This window comes from Rattus norvegicus, chromosome 15, assembly GCF_036323735.1.
Source record: "Rattus norvegicus strain BN/NHsdMcwi chromosome 15, GRCr8, whole genome shotgun sequence".
NCBI lineage: Eukaryota > Metazoa > Chordata > Mammalia > Rodentia > Muridae > Rattus > Rattus norvegicus.
The window spans coordinates 65,248,734-65,266,555 of record NC_086033.1 but is presented as its reverse complement, the minus strand read 5'-3'; the positions used below and the strand labels follow the sequence as shown (position 1 = coordinate 65,266,555).

Here is a 17,822-nt window from a genome sequence, read left to right as displayed (position 1 = left end):
TTTCTTGCAGTCATCTTTTTGAACAGAATAAGCAATTTGATTAAAAATCAGAAATAACAGTTATTTCTATAACCTATTTTCCTACAAGGACATCAGTTTTTACAAGACCAGTCAATTGAACATTAATCTTCAATGTCTGGGGAAAGGAAGAAATGGACTGTTACATTATAGCCTGTAAATACTAAGGACTTACATGATGGAGACAAATTTTTCTTTTGGCATTTCTCAAGCATAATACATGTAAATTCTAAATGTAATTGTCATGCCCAGATGATGAGACCCTCCCAAGTCACCAGAGACCACCAGGAGTCCAACTTGAATGAAACAAAACAAAACAAAGAGTCTTTATGAAAATTTCAGCTTGGACCCTGCAATCTCTCCAGCACAGTGGGAGGTATGGAAGGTCTTGAGCTGGTATAAACATGGTCTACTTATCATGGTTGATGTAGTAGCGTGAGGGACTTTCCAATTGGCAGTTATATGATTGGTTGACACTTGCTAGGCACACTTCTATTAGCTAGTAATCATTTCAGCTTGGTATAAACAATGGTTTCTAGCTTAATTAATCTACTTAAAGACAGTAGATACTTTCCCCTTAAAAACTGATTGGTTGTTGTTAGAGCTAGAGTATCTATTTGCTCAGAGTAATTGTGATGGCTAGCAGGTGCTCCTGGAACAAGGAAGCTTTTCCTGTAAGTTTTTCCAGTACCTGAGTTCACTCAGAGGGCAAGTGAGTTATATAAAATGGAGTCTGAAAACAAAATGGAGTTTGTAATGTTAAGCCATTCCCTTCAGTCACATTAAACATCACAAGTCCTCCATTCCTTCTAGTGCTTACATCTTCAGAGTTCATCATTTTATATCAAAGAGAGTCTGGTTTTGTGTTTATGCTTCTCCTTTGGTAACATGCTCAGTAACTTCCAGTACCATGAACACTAGTCAGGGTGAAGGCTCTTGGTTTCCTCACTAAACCATGTCTCTGCATTCAGTGCAATAGGGCCTTACCATCAGTTTGTGAAGAGCAACCAATGGCTTTGGTCATAGCTTGGGTTGCTTGCAAGTTTCCATGGACTCCCTTTGATCAACAACTCAAATAGATGCAACCCATTCCTGCCTTGGAAACTTCATTTGGTGATGAAAGACGTCTACCTAGGATTCTGTCTCCTCGTTCCTTGTTTATTTCATTCAGGTAGCCTTCATAAACTTATGTATTCTAGGAAGCTTCTACTATATAAAGTTATCATGTGACTCCTGGTACAGCCATTGGTATCGTTTGTGCTATTTATCCCCTCTATTGCCCAACCTTCATTCTCCTTTTCTATTTGATTCTCCTATTCCTCCTCCTTTACCCATCCATAAATATCTATCATTCCCCTTACTAGAGATTTTTTCCTTTCATTTACTTTATATCTAACCACTATGGTTATATGCTTTGGAGCTTGTTTATCAAACATTGAAAAGGTAATGTCCACATATAAGTGAACACATGCTATATTTGTTCTTCTGCTCTGAATTACCCATCAAGATATTTTTCCCTACCTCCACTACTTACCTATGAACTTCATAATCTCATTTTTTTAAATGCTGAGTGGTATTGTATTATGGAAATATACTACATTTTTTCCTCATTCTTCTGTTGAGGGATCTCAATATTATTACCAATATTTGACTATTATAAACAGAACATCAGTGAACATGATTAACCAAATCTTTGTGTTAGAGTAAAGGGTTTCGGCATATATGACTAAAATGATACAAGTAGATCTTGAGGTAAATCAATTCTCATCCCACTGCAGAACCACAAAACTGGTTTTCTTAGGGGTTGTACAATTTTAAACTCTTACCTGAAATAAAGGTGTCCTTTTTAATCCACACACTCCACAACATGAGCTATCATTAGTTTTATTGATATTGACGATGCTCACTGAAATAAGATCAAAGATTTATATAAAAGGGTGTTGAGATTGTACCCCAGATAAATTAACATATTTTCAAAAAAATGTACCACTCATTTATTCTGTCGTACCAATTTATTTAAGTGGTAATACCTCCTTATAATTTTTCAAGGTGAGCATATTTATTTACATAATAAAAGATAAAATTACTTATTAAAATATAAGTTATATAAAGCAATAAGGCAATGTCAGTATTCAGAAACAGACAACATACTTACTGAATAAATTACTTTAAAAATAAAAGAAAAAATACCCAGATACAAAGTTAATATTATATTTTCCCACATGAGTTAAAGTATGTTAATGTCAACCAACAGTCAAAACATTTCTAGAGATGGTGATTTTGGCTCTTTTTTTTTTTTGAACCATTTTTTAATATGTGTAAAATCAATTAAAAGCAATAATCATTAGTTGATGTGGAATATCTTAAATCCTCATCCAAAAAGACAAATCATATTCTTTCAAAGGGTTGGGCTTCTGAAGGAACGCCCATTCACAGCCTGACTCACATGTGGCCCATACATATACAGCCACCAAACTAGATAAAATGGATGAAGCAAATAAGTACAGGCTGACAGGAACTGGATGTAGATCTCTCCTGAGAGACACAGCCAGAATACAGCAAATACATTGGCGAATGCCAGCAGCAAACCACTGAACTGAGAACGGGACCCCCATTGAAAGAATCAGAGAAAGGACTGAAGAGCTGAAGGGACTTGATATCCCATATGAACAACAATGCCATCCAACCACAGCTTCCAGGGACCAAGCCACTACCCAAAGACTATACATGGACTGACCCTGGGCTCCGACTGCATAGATAGCAATGAATAGCCTAGTAAGGGCACCAGTGGAAGGAGAAGCCCTTGGTTTTGCCAAGGCTGTACTCCCAGTGAACGGGACTCTTGGGGAGAGGGTGGTAATTTGTGGAGGATGGGTAGAGGAACACCCATATAGAAGGGGATTTGGAGGGGTTAGGGGCACGTTCGCATGGAAACTGGGAAAGGGAATAACATTTGATATGTAAATAAGATATCCAATTTAATAAAGATGGGGAAAAAGTAATGAAAATAAATAATTTTAGTTTTGAGAGCATAAAGCATCTGCAGACTATACGTAGACTATATGTATAACAAAACAAAATAAAATAGATGAGTGTAAAAAAAATAAAAAATTAAAAAAAGAGTTGGGCTTTACTTACGCTGCTTCTTAGTGTTATAGTAACCTGTATTTATTCACCATTTAATATGTAAGACATGAGCAATTATTTACTTACACAATGTGAGAAAATACCTTTCATAAACTAAACATTTCCAGGCACTGGTATGGAAATGGGAAAAGATCTTTGCTTTTACCACTAACAACTTAACTTTTCATGAAACTGTGCTTCAGAAATATATATATACTGATATATATATATATATATATATATATTTAAATGTGTATATATGTATTAATGTATATAATAAATGTGTATATATATTACTTTAAATAATTCTCTGAACCAGCTTGCAAATGAAATTTTGTGACTTTATACTCTTTCCAATGTGAAAACCGAGACCCAGAAATTATGTTTAATCAATAAGTGTTTTCTAACTAATAAGATATGAAATGAGCATTTAACATAATATAGTCCAAGTCTCATGTGTGAAATATCAATATTATAAATGCAGCATTTTTGAGAAGTTTTTCTTTCATTTTTGTGTGACGCATCTTCAAAAACATTAATATCCCAAATTCCCTTAATTGCATTATCTAGGAGGTGCAGACAGATAAATATTGCTGTGGTATAAAAATCTTTGTGCCTCTCTCTCAGGAACAGTAATACAGACATATTTCAGCTAAATCCTTATAGCTAATGTAAGAACATCAATCTATTTCCATTAGGTATAATTTTTCTCAGTCAAATGACAATTTAGTTTTTCTTGAACTTTACATATTCTTCAATTGAGGTCTGTATGTTTTCTTCAGTGAGGTGACTATTCACGTTGTTTTTTCTGTACTTTTTATTTATTGATGTTAATTTTGAAGTGTTAGTATATGAAACATACATATATTGTCAACTGTAACTTCTGATATTATTTCAGAATATTATTATTCTGAAAGTATTATTCTTATTACAATATTTTTGTAACTTGCATTTAACTTTTAAACAATTATTTTACAAATAAATGGGTTTGAATAACTTATCTTGATTTTCCTTGATTTTTGTCTCATTGAATGTTTTGTGAACTATCAAAAACTCATCAACAAAGTAAATATCAGCTTCTCTAGCTGTATTTTCTTCTGACATTCATAGATTAAATTGCTTTGAGCTGATGATACATTTTGGGTAAAATATAAAATCTTTGAGTTACATTTTAAATCTTATTTCTATGTAGTCAGGAAATTAGCACAATATTAGAAATATTATCTTTATACATTCTTGTGCTGTTGTTTCAAAACAATTCATTATTCTTTTGAGTATTTTTCCACATATTGTCTAGATTATCTATATGTTAATTTATTTTGTATCTTCTTCCATCAATTAATTTTGAATGCAGGTGGGTCTATAGAGAGAATTTAATTTGAAGACCAAATTTTTCTTTGTATTTGCCTCTGCTTTGGTGTTAGCTATTCTAGTGCTTTACATTTATAGTAAATTCTAGTGCTTTATATTAATATAAAAAGATGACTATAATTTCTTAGTCAATTTTAAATTTTAATTTCTGATAACTGGGTATATAATACCAAAATGGTGAGTACTAAAACCAGGGGGATACAAGCACTAGAAAATGGACTCATCATTTTGTATTTATATATCTCTAGGTTTATACCATTAAAAATAGTAGTCAAAGAAAAAATGAGACAATAAATTTGAGAGGGAGGGAGGTGGGGTGGGCATCATTGGAAAGACAATTTTTCTCTCAGTTTTTATTTGCCACTAATTATTTGTTTGAGAAAGAACTCTTGAGATTTACCATTTGTCATTTGCTCTACCAACATCCATAAACCACCTAACAAAAACCCCAATTCACCAATGAGAGGTTTCTTTTGGAATTATAAGAGGAGTCTAAGATGCTTCTCAAATAGTTTATACCACTTGTATTTCCTTAGTTGCTCCTAGAACTTGATTGTAAATAATTATTTCTGAGGACACCATGTACATTAGACACAAAATATGCAATATTGTATAGAAGCCTGATGAGAAAGCCTCTTTCTTGAACCTTCTCTATTACTAGAAAATGGGAGAAGCAAAATTAACCCTACTCAATTCAGACATCCAGGAGCCACAACAATGATCAACATGGTAAAATAATCCTGAATATATAAGTGTGGCTAAAGCAGTAGTCAATAGGTGTCTAATTCAATGTAAGGCTAGTTCACTAGGAGACAATTAAGCATGATTAGAAACCTTGCTAACTACCTGGGGCTAGTCAGATCCTGGGTTATAGAGGAGAATGTCCTACTTCCACTTTACAAGACCAGCATATTTCTAATTACTTTCTTCTTATCCTTCCTCCTCCTCATTATCATTATCATTATTATTATTATTATCATTATTATTATCATTATTTTTACTGCTATAATTTTTGCTAGTAGTAGTAGTAGTAGTAGTAGTAGTAGTAGTAGTATTGTTACTAAAAGATTTTTTTTTACCTGGTTATTATTACCATGTCCCATCTTCTATTAAAAAAGGCTAAAAGTGAACATATCTTCCTGTCTTTGTAAGGTAAATTGCTCCTGCTCTTTTCACTTTAAATGTTTTGTGTTTGCTTACATTTGAAATTGTAATTTAATTACATTTTTCCCTTCTTTTTCCTCCTGCTGAACCTTTCCACAGTTCTCTCCTCTCGCATCTGCAAATTTATGACCTCTTTAAAAATTCATTTCAATAATTAGATTAATAAATTTAATTTTTAATTAATTAATATTGCATATTAAGCTCATGTATAAATTTTTGCTGTACTTGGTTGTTGACTGCAAAAGCTGCTGATTTGTTTTATTCTTACCATGCTCTGCTATTCACTCTTTATTTCCCATTAGGGGGCATATATTTAGAGTGAGCAAGGTAATTTATGAACCAGCATTCTATTTCTTGACATCTGTAACTTATATCCTTTATCCGATATCCTAGGACATTTACTGCAATGCTAATTAAAAATTAACGAGGAGCCCATCTTGTTTTGTCTTGACCTATGTACTAATTTCCAGTTTCAATGTTAGAAATGCTGTTGGCTACAAATTTGATTTACTTTTGTTTCCTATTTCAAATTAAAATTGAATATGTTCACTCTTACTGGATTGCTTTGATAAAAAGGAATTTTCTGCCTCACTGGATGAAGCCATTTAGCATTAAGAACAAAAACGTCCTGTGAACTGATTCCAAATGTGAATTAGTCTTTTAAACATAATAAAAAAATCTTTTTTTGTTATGATGAGTAGATGAGTATTTTTTAAATAGCTTTGGTTTAATTTTGTAATATTTCTTGCTTTTTTACATCTATGTTCACAAGAACTGCATATTTGAAGTCCATAAATTATACTTTCTAGGTTTCCTGAGAGCACAATGTGTATGCCTCACTGTCCAGTATTGCAGAATATATGTTGTCCATAACCTCAGTACTTGCCTAAATGAAGAACAAGAAAATCTCTGGTTTGCTCATATTTCTGATAGTAAGCATGCTTGTTAAAACATCTATAACTTTTACATGCTAGAATAAGTGTCAAAGTTTCCAACGATATTTAAAACAAACATTTCAAGCAACAAATATATTTTCCATTTTTATCATAAATTGAAATGTAATTGTACATCTTATTATTTGTTTACTCTCTGGCTACCCTGGTTGAATGTATGTAGTATACTTTTGATAATTTCTAAGAAAAGCTTTCTTAGATATATCTAATGTCACTCCCTTCAACTTCCAGATCTGGGAAAGGGCATTGAACTCTTAAAATGTTCCACAATGTTTACCAACTCATGCATAGTTATATTCATATTTTATATAATAAACAATAGTAAGACCACAAATATATATTACATCAAATAGGACCTTGTGCCACTCTCTTTAAATTATCACTTGAATTATTGATATGATTGAATCTATGAAGAAATGGTGATAAAGTTATTTCCTTTTATTCATATTATTCCAGGAGGACAGGTAGTCGAGTAGAATTCATAAGTCGTAGGTTCCTTTTGATTGCTCTGACAAGACACCATGATGAAGGGAGCTTGGTTTCAGAGGTTTAGAGACTGAAACCATCATGGTTGGAAGCATGACAACATCCAGGAAGGCCAGATACTGGCTCATTAACATAGAGCTCATGTCATGATGCATAAGGAGGAGGCAGAGACCAACACCTGGAATGGCACAAGTCATTTTTGTTATCTTATAAAAATTATATTATAATTACATCATTTCTTCCCTTCCCTTTCTTTACTGCAAGGCCTCCACTTATTTTTTCCTTGCTCTCTTACAAACCCATCACCTCTTTTTCTGTTAATGGTCACTACTGTCATCTTCTAGGAAGATCAAAAGCTACATCCACACAGTCTCACAAACATGACTGCATGAAAATGAGCTGAATAAATACAGCAACAATTGACATCCCCAGGGGCAAATGGATGAGGCCTTTACTATACACCAAAACCTATAGGTAACCAAGCAATGCTGGAAGCAGAAGTAATAGTCTTTCCCCAAGGAAGAGAACATCAATTATTCAATACCAAATTTTCAGTCCAGAAAACATATGGAAAATCATTATTCAGTCTGAGTAGGTTGCATTTATATATTTAGAAATGGTATAAGTCTTTTGAAACCTGAAATCCCAGCCCCAGTGACATACCTCCTCCAAAATTATCACATGACCTAATATTTTCTAAACATATTCAACAATTGGGGCTAGAGTTTTCAAACACATGAACATATGGCAACTATTCTCATTCAAACCACTACAATATAAATAATGCTGGAAGTTACTTATTTTGAACAAACTTTTCGCAAGGTTCTTGTACTTTATTGGTTAACATGGCAACAATAATCATCTTAGAAGCTAGTTAGTACTATAATCATATATCATTGAGTATCTGTTTCTTTTAATGCTCAGTGTCCAGTCAAATATGTGTCTTGCATTTGTGGCATTTCAACTTTTAATTTTTAAAATTATTTTATTGTGTATAGATGATTCAGCTATTTATATTTTCTACAGTTTTTATTTTAACTTTTAATGGTTATTTTATTTATTTACAATTTCAATGTTATTTCCCTTCTGGTTTCCCTCTGCAAATCCTATATCCCATTCCTCCCTCCACTTCTGCTTCTATGAGGGTGCACCTACCACACAAATCCATTCCCTTCTCACCACACTAGCATTCCCCTATGCTGGTCCATCTAGCCTTCCCTACCACTGATGCCAGATAAGATAATCCTCTGATTCATATGCAACTAGAGCCATAAGTCCCTCCATGGGTACACTTTGTTTGGTGGTTTAGTCCTTAGGTCCTCTGGGGGGGGGGGGGCTGTTGATAAAGTTGTTCTTCCTATGGTGTTGCAAACCCCTTCAGCTCCTTCAGTCCTTTCGCTAACTCCTCTATTGGCGCCTCCCATGCTCAGTCCAACGTTAGGCTGCAAGCATCAGCATCTGTATTGATCACGCTCAGAAGACAGCTAAACCACGCTCCTGTCAGCAAGAACTTCTTGGCATCAGCAATTGTGTTTGGGTTTGGTGTTTGCATATGGGATGAATCTCCAGGTGGGACAGGCTCTGGATGGCCTTTCCTTTAGTCTCTGCTCCACTCTTTGTTTCTGTATTTCCTTTAGATAGGAGCAATTCTGGGTTAATATTTTTGAGATGGGTGGGTGGCCCATCCCTCAACAGGGGCCATGGCTAACCTCTCGATATGGTATCTACAGTTACTCTCTCCTCTTTGTTGGGTATTTCAGCTAATCTCATTCTTGTGGGGTCCTGGGAACCTTTTGCTTTCCTGGCATCTGGGACTTTCTGATGGGGACCCTCAGTTCCCCTTTCCCCACTGCTACACACCTCTATTCAATTTTCTTTACCTCTGTACTTCTCCTCTGTCTCCTTTCACACCTGGTCCGGCCCCGTTCTAATTTTCCCTCCACTTCCGTTATCCCTCCCAATCCTTCCCCTCTACTCGTGTGATTATTTTGTTCCCACTTCTGGGTAGAACTGAAGCATCTACATTTTGGCCTTCGTTCTTCTTGAGCTTTAAATGGTCTGTGAGTTGTATATTGGATAATCTGAGCTTTTATCCTTATCTACTTATCAGTGAGTTTACTGAGTCACCTCACTCATGATAATATTTTCTAATTCCATCCATTTCCCTGAGAATTCCATGAAATCATTGTTTTTAATAGCTGAGTAATACTCCATTATGTAAATATATCACATTTTTTGTATCCATTCTTCTGTTGAAGTACATCTGGGTTCTTTCCAGCTTCTAGCTGTTATAAATAAGGCTGCTATGAACATAGTGGCGTGTGTTTCCTTGTTATATGTTAGAGCATTTTTGGGGCATATGCCCGTGAGTGGTATAGGTGGGTCCTCAGGCAGTAGTATGTTCAACTCTCTGAGGAACTGCCAGGCTGATTCCCAGAGTGATTGTACCAGCTTGCAATCCCACCAATAATGGAAGAGTGTTCCTCTTTTCCAAATCCTCACCATCACCTGCTGTCATTTGAGATTTTGATCTTAGTCATTCTGACAATTGTCACATGGATTCTCAGATTGATTTGATTTGTGTTTCCCAGATGACTAAGGATGTTGAACATGTCTTTAGATTAGGCCATTAGAGATTCCTCAGTTGAGAATTCTTTGCTTAGCTCTGTACCTCATTTTTAATAGTGTTATTTGGTTCTCTGGAGTCTAACTTTGGAGTTCTTTATATGTTCTGGATTTTAGCCCTCTATTAGATGTAGGATTGATAAATATCTTTTCCCAATCCTGTGGGTTTTGTTTTGTCCTGATGACAGTATCCTTTGCCTTACAGAAGCTTTACAATTTTATTAGATCACATTTGTCTATAGTTGATCTTAAAGCATGATCCATTAATGTTCTATTCAGAATGTTAACTTCAGCAAAGTGGCTGGATATAAAATTACCTCAAACAAATAAGTAGCCTTAGTCTACACAAAGGATAAATGGACTGTGAAAAGAATTAGAGAAATGACACCCTTCATAATAGTTACAAATAATATAAAATACCTTGGTGTGACTCTAATAAAGCAACTAAAAGAGCTGTCTGACAAGAACTTCACATTTCTGTTGAAAGAAATTGAAGAAGACCTAAGAAGATGGAAAGGTCTAAGGTCGTCTCCATTCTCATGTATCTGCAGGATTAAATTAACATAGTAAAAATAGCCACTTTACCAAAAGCAATCTATAGATTCAATGCAATCCCCATCAAAATTCCAACTCAATTCTTCAAATTGATAGAAAGAACAATTCCCAAGTTCATTTGGAAAAACAAAAATTCCCAAGATAGGGAAAACTATTCTCAGCAATAAAAGAAATTTTGGGAAATCATCATCCCTTACTTCAAGCTCTACTACAGAGCAAAAGTGATAAAAGACTACATGGTATTAGTACAGGGCCAGACAGGTAGATCAATGGAATAGACTTGAAGACCCAGAATTAAACCCACACAACTGATCTTAGACAAAGAATCCAAAACCATCTAGTGGGAAAATAGGGTATTCAACAAATGGTGCTGGCTTCAGTAGCAGTCTGCATGTAGAAGAATGCAAATTGATCAACTCTTATTTCCCTGTACAAAGTTCAAGCCCAACTTGATCAAGGAAGTCCACATAAAACCAGATACATTGAATCTATTAGAAGAGAAAATGCAAAAGAGCCTTCAACACATCAGCTCAGGCTTATATTTTATTGAAACACACGTTTCTGTAGTCTGAGGTGTCATGATGTGGAGTTGGACCGGATATAACTAGATTTATAGAAGGTTGTGTCGGCATCTTGGTACTGGGAATCACACATCAGAATTAGAGTTAAAGTAGTCAGTAATTTTAAACCTTATACTGTTTGTTTTTTTTTTTTACCTCAATGCTGATTTCTTAAAGGATAGTAGATGTTACTTTGGGTGTCAATATGTATTTTGATGCAAAAAACTAAAGTGATACAGGGAGTTATATAATCCCAGTAGAAATAGACCATTACAAAATAGATCATCAAGGATAATACATCTAATAAATACACAATATCCATTTGATGCTTTATGATTTAGGTGATCAAACAACCAGCATATATTTCTTTTTGCCTACAAGCTTTCTTTTTGACCTGATTATGTAAACAAAATTGGAATTTTAAAATTTCCTTCAAATCTAAAACACAAATGTTATTAACAATATTATATTTATATTATATTTTAAACCAAACGTGGATTTTTTTCTAAGCTAAATCACAATGGTAAATTCACTAAGCATTAACATTGAAGAATATTTTAGGTTAACACATGGAAAATACCTTATGAACAGCACTTTCTTTTTGTCATCAATGAATATTAAACAATGATTTAAAATATGAACTGATAAAATTTAGAAATAGTTTAAGAATCTCATACAGTATAGCTTTATCTGCCATGGTATAATTCCTATGTAAAACATGTCTTGAGCTGGACTATTTGCCACTGATAAGAGTTGATTTTCTTTTAAAGAAATGAGCATCCACAGTCACAGAGTAAAACAGAAAACACTACTGCTCCATAGCAAGAACTGTGCAGCCGCTACACAAGGGTGTTATGACGCAAAACTACATGAGACAAAGGCATTCCCAAACTACAAATTCTGAAGACAGATCCAAGCCATGTGATCCAGCAGGTTGTAAGGTCAACATGCAGAAAATCTCACAACACAAGTTAATGCCTATGAATGACATCCTGAAGGCAACTTTGGAAAGTAGCTCTGACAACCTGAGCATCTGAAGACATTACCTCTACCCAGGACATCATTTGGAGCTGAAGAAGGACACTGTAGTGAGGAACACATTTGACAGACTCTTTGTAAAGAATATGTAAGCAACAAAATCAAGAGAAGCAACTTTGTTTTTTCTTAAAATGTGTGTCTAGCTTCCTAGCTTAATTGCATTTAAAAGCATTAACCATTTAATTTACTTACATTGTTTTGAAAGTCTTATTTTACTGATTTTTAAACATTTTTTGAAGATTCTAAGACTATGAAAAAATAAAATCCTTTATTTGTTTAGACATTACTAATCCAGTTTGCATACAACATTCTGCCTTCTCTACTGTCTCGTTAGTAATCTGAGGAGATTGTATATATATATATATATATATATATATATATATATATATATATGTGTGTGTGTGTGTACATATATGTATATTCAGAGGAAATACTATATATACATACATATATAGCAATATATATTATTGTATTGTCTTATTAATATATCATATATTAACATATATTAATATGTTAATATACTTTACTTTCATATATTTTTAATTTTATTAGGTTTATACTACATTTTCAGTATCTTAACACTATAATATACTCTATAACTTGCCATGCTCTGCTATTTTACATAAGACATACTTGAAGTCACTCAGCTATTGTCACATATATTGGAAAATTTTAAGTACCTTAAATTTGCATTGTAAGTGAATAATTATGATCATTTTATTCTAACTTATAATACTAGTAGCATTTTTATCAAAATAAACTATACATTACTATTCTTAGTATTCTTTAAAAACAGAGTGATCTTAAAATCAGGGAGACACTCGAAGTTGAGATATCAGTAGCAACAATGCTTGATGTTCCGTTCTTAAGAGCTAGACTCTGTCTTCATTCTATGATACTGTGCTGTAGATATATATTTTTTCAGAGCACTTCCCTGTCTGAACTTGTAACTGAACTGATTACTCTCTTCTAACATCTCGAACCTATTATAGCACTATTGCTGAACAGACATATCTTAGAAAACCCAGGAAGATCTTTGAAAGCCTTGATCTTGATTCTCTGAAACAATTGTTGCAAACATGTCCTCCTTTAAAAAAGAAAGAAAGAGGAAATAAGGAAAAGAAGCAAGTTATGATTCTCAGAAGAGTTTCTTTATATTGCTTTCATCAATTATAGGTAAGATAAAATATATCATTTAAAAATGAAAGTAGATAGGAAAAATAAATTTTAAATGGCATATAGAAAGAAAAACATTTCTAATATAAAATGTATGGTCCCAATAGTGTAACAATGGAGTAAAACTAAACAAAGGAGTATTTTTCATCATCTAATTTACTCTTAAGATTATTGGCTACTAAGGGTACATAGATCCAAATACTATAGGTTATTTCCATCACTCTTGTTTATCATGCACAACATGACATTAAAGAGTGTGTAAGTGAAAACACAAGATACTTAAGACATTGAACATGAGGAAGTCAAGATAATACTGATTGGGAGATTAACCCCTTCTCTTGATATTTCTAGATTAACCCCTTCTGTTTATATTTCTAAGTTCGAAAAGGTTTTAGGAGTACTACTAGAAAGGAAAAATGATCCTCAGACATACACAACTTTGAATCTTGTGAGCTAGAATAAGGCCTGGCAAGATAAGCCAATGGCTGCAATAGTGAAGAAAAACAAAGAGCAAAAACATCACGGGTTACCCAACCACATTCTTATCAAATTTACGGTTCACTCCAAAAGATACAAAAATACATCTTTCCAATTTTGGGCTAAGAGCCCATGGTTAAACTGGACATAGGCCATCAGGATGTGGTTATAATTACTATGCTGATAGATGTATATAGTATTAAAAACCTCTTAGTGACTTATTATTAAACCCATATATTAGTGTTTCTCTACACCTTCATCTAAGAAGCTTCTGTTTGTAGTAGATAGCTACTGACCCAGAGACTCACAACTAAATAAGATGTATTAACTAAAAGACTGCAGAATGTTCATCCCTAAATAGAAGACAGACCGGACTCTTCCATGACTTGGGAACATTGTGGAAGAAGAGGCAAAAATGATTTAAGAACAACTTTAGTATCAGGAAATAAGTCCTGTGGATACAGCAAGACAGATGCGCATATGTATTCACTGTGTTTGAGATAGCATGCATAAAATGAGTGCAATACCAAACGAAACCAAGTGCTACTATGGGGAAACAAATTAGACAAAGGATTCCATGCCAGAATGTGGAGCCCTTATCTTTTGCTAGTTCCCGGGAAAGAGACAGAATATTCTGCAATTGTAGGCCTTGGTAAGTTAACCAGCTTCCAAGAAAAGCCCTCACTTGCAAAAATAAGTGGAAGACACAAATTGATCTTGAAATGTTTTTGGAAACAAAAACAAAAATTTATGTGTTTAGTAGAATGGCAGGTAAATCTAGAAAGACTTGGGGATTACAAATGAGTGAAATCAAAGCATGTTGTTTAAAACTCTCAAAGAACCACTGTCACAGCTGCCACCACCACTGCCATCGCAACCATAAAACATTGTCATTCCTTTAATTCTAGGAAAACTAGAATTCTGTTCTGGCTATACAGACTCTCATTTCTCTCAATGTAATCCAAGAGCCACCATATGCCACATAGAAATAGTTAGTGATTAATGTTGTGGTAAATATTAAAAAACAAAAACCAACAAACAGGGGTTGGGGATTTAGCTCAGTGGTAGAGCGCTTGCCTCCAAGCGGAAGGCCCTGGGTTCGGTCCCCAGCTCCAAAAAAGAAAAAAAAGTACCAAACAAACAAACAAACAAACAAAAAAACCAACCTATGCTAGGGGTGGCTCTGGGGAGCCAGCTGGCTCTTTGGGTTACATTCATCTTAACAAAGGGTCTCAAACCAACTCCTAAGTTTTCAATTTCCATTCCAAGCTATCTCTGGCTACTCTCTGGTCCCTGCAGCTGCTGCCCTCTTGCTGTGAGCTCTGTTCTCAGTCCCAGCATCCACCCGCAGTGGTTATAGTCACAACTTCTAGTAACCCATTAAAATCAAAACTTAATAAGCTTGTGATTTATCAATAAGATTTATATCAGTAAAACCTCACACCGCAAAAGGTCCACACAATAAATTCTGAGCCAATTAATATTAATATAAACTGCCCACCTAGATAATACAAATTGTCCTATATTCAAAACTACCTGTGGCCCTTTAAGGTCACCCAGGTCTGGGTTCTCCTTCTCCTCCTCCATCTTGGTTCTTCTTCTTTGTCCTCTCTCTTTCCTCTCTCCAAAACTCTGTACCCTACTTTCTTTTTCACTGCCCAACCATAAGCCTTGCCTTATCTTGTGCCTGCCTTCACCTGCATATCTACCACAATCCACAGATTACATCCCAATTCTCCTTAAGGCTGCTTTGCATTTCTACCTATTTCTATTTGCATATGGTTGTTTAACCTTAGGATCCCTTCTTACTCTACCTGTTTTAATCATTTTCTTGGTTCTATAGGATTTCAGGAGGATTTATAAAAACAGTTTCCTGATTAGTCTTCCCAGATTTTCTTTACAATATCTCAATCTATTTATATAGTGAAGCTGCTCTTAGATCATTTTCATGTAACCTTTTTAAATTATACATGCTCATTTTGCTTTATATAATTAAAACATTTCAGACACAATACTTATTACAGAATTATATAATGTTCACTTTTACAATGCTGTAGATATGTGTACCAGAATTGCCCTATACCAAAAAGAGTAAAACACATGTATTATTTTCGATTATACATTGTAGAATGAATTTAATACACTGCCGAGTCTATTAAGTAACAACACTACTATTCTTTAAACCTTTATGAGTTCAGGCAATGTTTGTAGAGGATTCCTCTTAGTGAGGTAGGAAAATTCTATAGTTAAATTTAAACATGTTTAAAGAGGAAAGGAGTGGAAGCCACATATTTAAAATATGAATAATTTAAGTCAGTATTTGCACACAAGTGCATAAATGCAGTCCAGAGTTTAACAGTGAGTTTCCTTCTGAGTTCCTCTTTATGTCAATGTTTGAGACAGAGACTCTTGGTAAATCTGTAGGTCTCTGACTTGCCTGCGTGTCTGGCAAACCAACTTCATACAAATTCTTGTATTTATGATGTCTCATACGTGTCAGGGTTAAAGACAACTGTCTTGAATCCTTGCTTCTTCATGGATGAAGTTCTCCTAGATCTTAAGTGCTTGCAAACTGTGCATTTTTCTCACATAGCTTTCACACCATCCCTTAATTCACTGCTAACATTTATAAACATATATATTTAGAACCCCAAAGATGCTCCAACATATAACAAGGACACATGCTCCACTGTGTTCATAGCAGTCTTATTTATAATAGCCAGAAGCTAGAAAGAACCCAGATGTCCTTCAACCACAGAACGGATACAGAAAATGTGGTACATCTACACAATGGAGTACTACTTAGCTATTAAAAACAATGACTTCATGAAACTCATAGGCAAATGAATGGAACTAGAAAATATCATCCTGAGTGAAGTAACCGAATCACAAAAAAATACATGGTATGCACTCACTGATAAGAGGTTATTAGCCCAAAAGTTTGGATTACCCAAGATACAATCCACAAACCACATGAAACTCAAGAAGGACAAAGAAAGTACTGATGCTTCAGTCCTTATTAAAAGAGCAAACAAGAATATTCATAGAAGGAGTTATGGAGACAATATTTGGAGCAGAGACTGAAGGAATGGCCATTCAGGGACTGCCCAACTTGGAGATCCAGCCCAGATGCATACAGCCACCAAATCCAGACAATATTGCTTATGCCAAGAGGTGCATGCTGACAGGAGCCTGACGTAGCTATCTCCTGAGAAGCTCTGCCAAAACATGACAAATACAAAGGGGAATGCTCGCAGCCAACCATTGAAATGAGAATGGGGTCCCCATTGGAAAAGTTAGATAAAAGATTGATGGAGCTTAAAGGGTTTTGTACCCCATAAGAACAACAAGACCAACCAACCAGAGCTTCCAAGTACTAAACTACCATCCAAAGAGTACATATGGACAGACCCATAGCTCCAGGTGCATATGTAGTAGAGGATGGCTTTTTGGGCACAGTTGGGAGAAGTAAGGGAATGTTAGGGCAGGGAAGTGGGAAGGGATGGGTGATTGAGTGGGGGAACACCCTCACAGAAGAAGGGGAGTGGTATGGGAGTTTATGGATGGTAAACCAAACCGGGAAAGGGAATAACATTTGAAATGTAAATAAAAAATATCCAAGTTTTAAAAAAAGAAAAATAATTTATTCAAAACTAAGTAACTATATGACAAGGAAAGCTTCCAATTGTTTTAGTGCTATCAATGCATGCAAATGCTTCTATGCTAACTGCTAATGCCATAATATTATACAAAACATGGTAAGAATTTTGATTCCATTATGAGGAAGTCAACATAATTAAAATTTAAATGTTACTCACTGGCAATGCAACCTTACGAGAGAATTAACTCCTATCATTTCTGGAAAGTTTAAAAAGCATCATCAAAATATTATTATGAAATACAAATAGACCATTTTTCACAGCATGCTTTGACCCATTAGGAGGAAGAAAATATGGAACACTTCATGAATTTGCATGTCATCTTTTCACAGGGGCCATGCTAATAGTCTCTGTATTGTTCCAATTTTAGTATTTGTGCTGCAGAAGAGCTGAAGAGGCTTGCAACCCCATAAGAACAACAAAGCCAACCAACCAGAGCTCCAAGGGACTAAACCACTACCCAAAGACTGTACATAGACTGACCCTGGGCTCCAACTGCACATGTTGCAGAGGAAGGCCTTGTTGGACACCAATGGAAGGAGACGCCCTTGGTCTTGCCAAGGTTGGACCACCAGTGTAGGGGAATGTTGGGGGGGGTGGTGGGAAGGGCAGGT

At 34.8% G+C, this 17,822-nt stretch overlaps 1 non-coding gene across 1 annotated transcript; it reads right to left on the bottom strand.

Moving 5' to 3' along the window:
* Window positions 1-17,495: 17,495 nt before the first annotated feature.
* LOC120097308 (U6 spliceosomal RNA) lies at window positions 17,496-17,598 on the bottom strand. The gene has a single exon (XR_005494518.1). It is a non-coding gene; the product is annotated as a U6 spliceosomal RNA (small nuclear RNA).
* Between the last annotated feature and the right edge of the window lie 224 nt (window positions 17,599-17,822).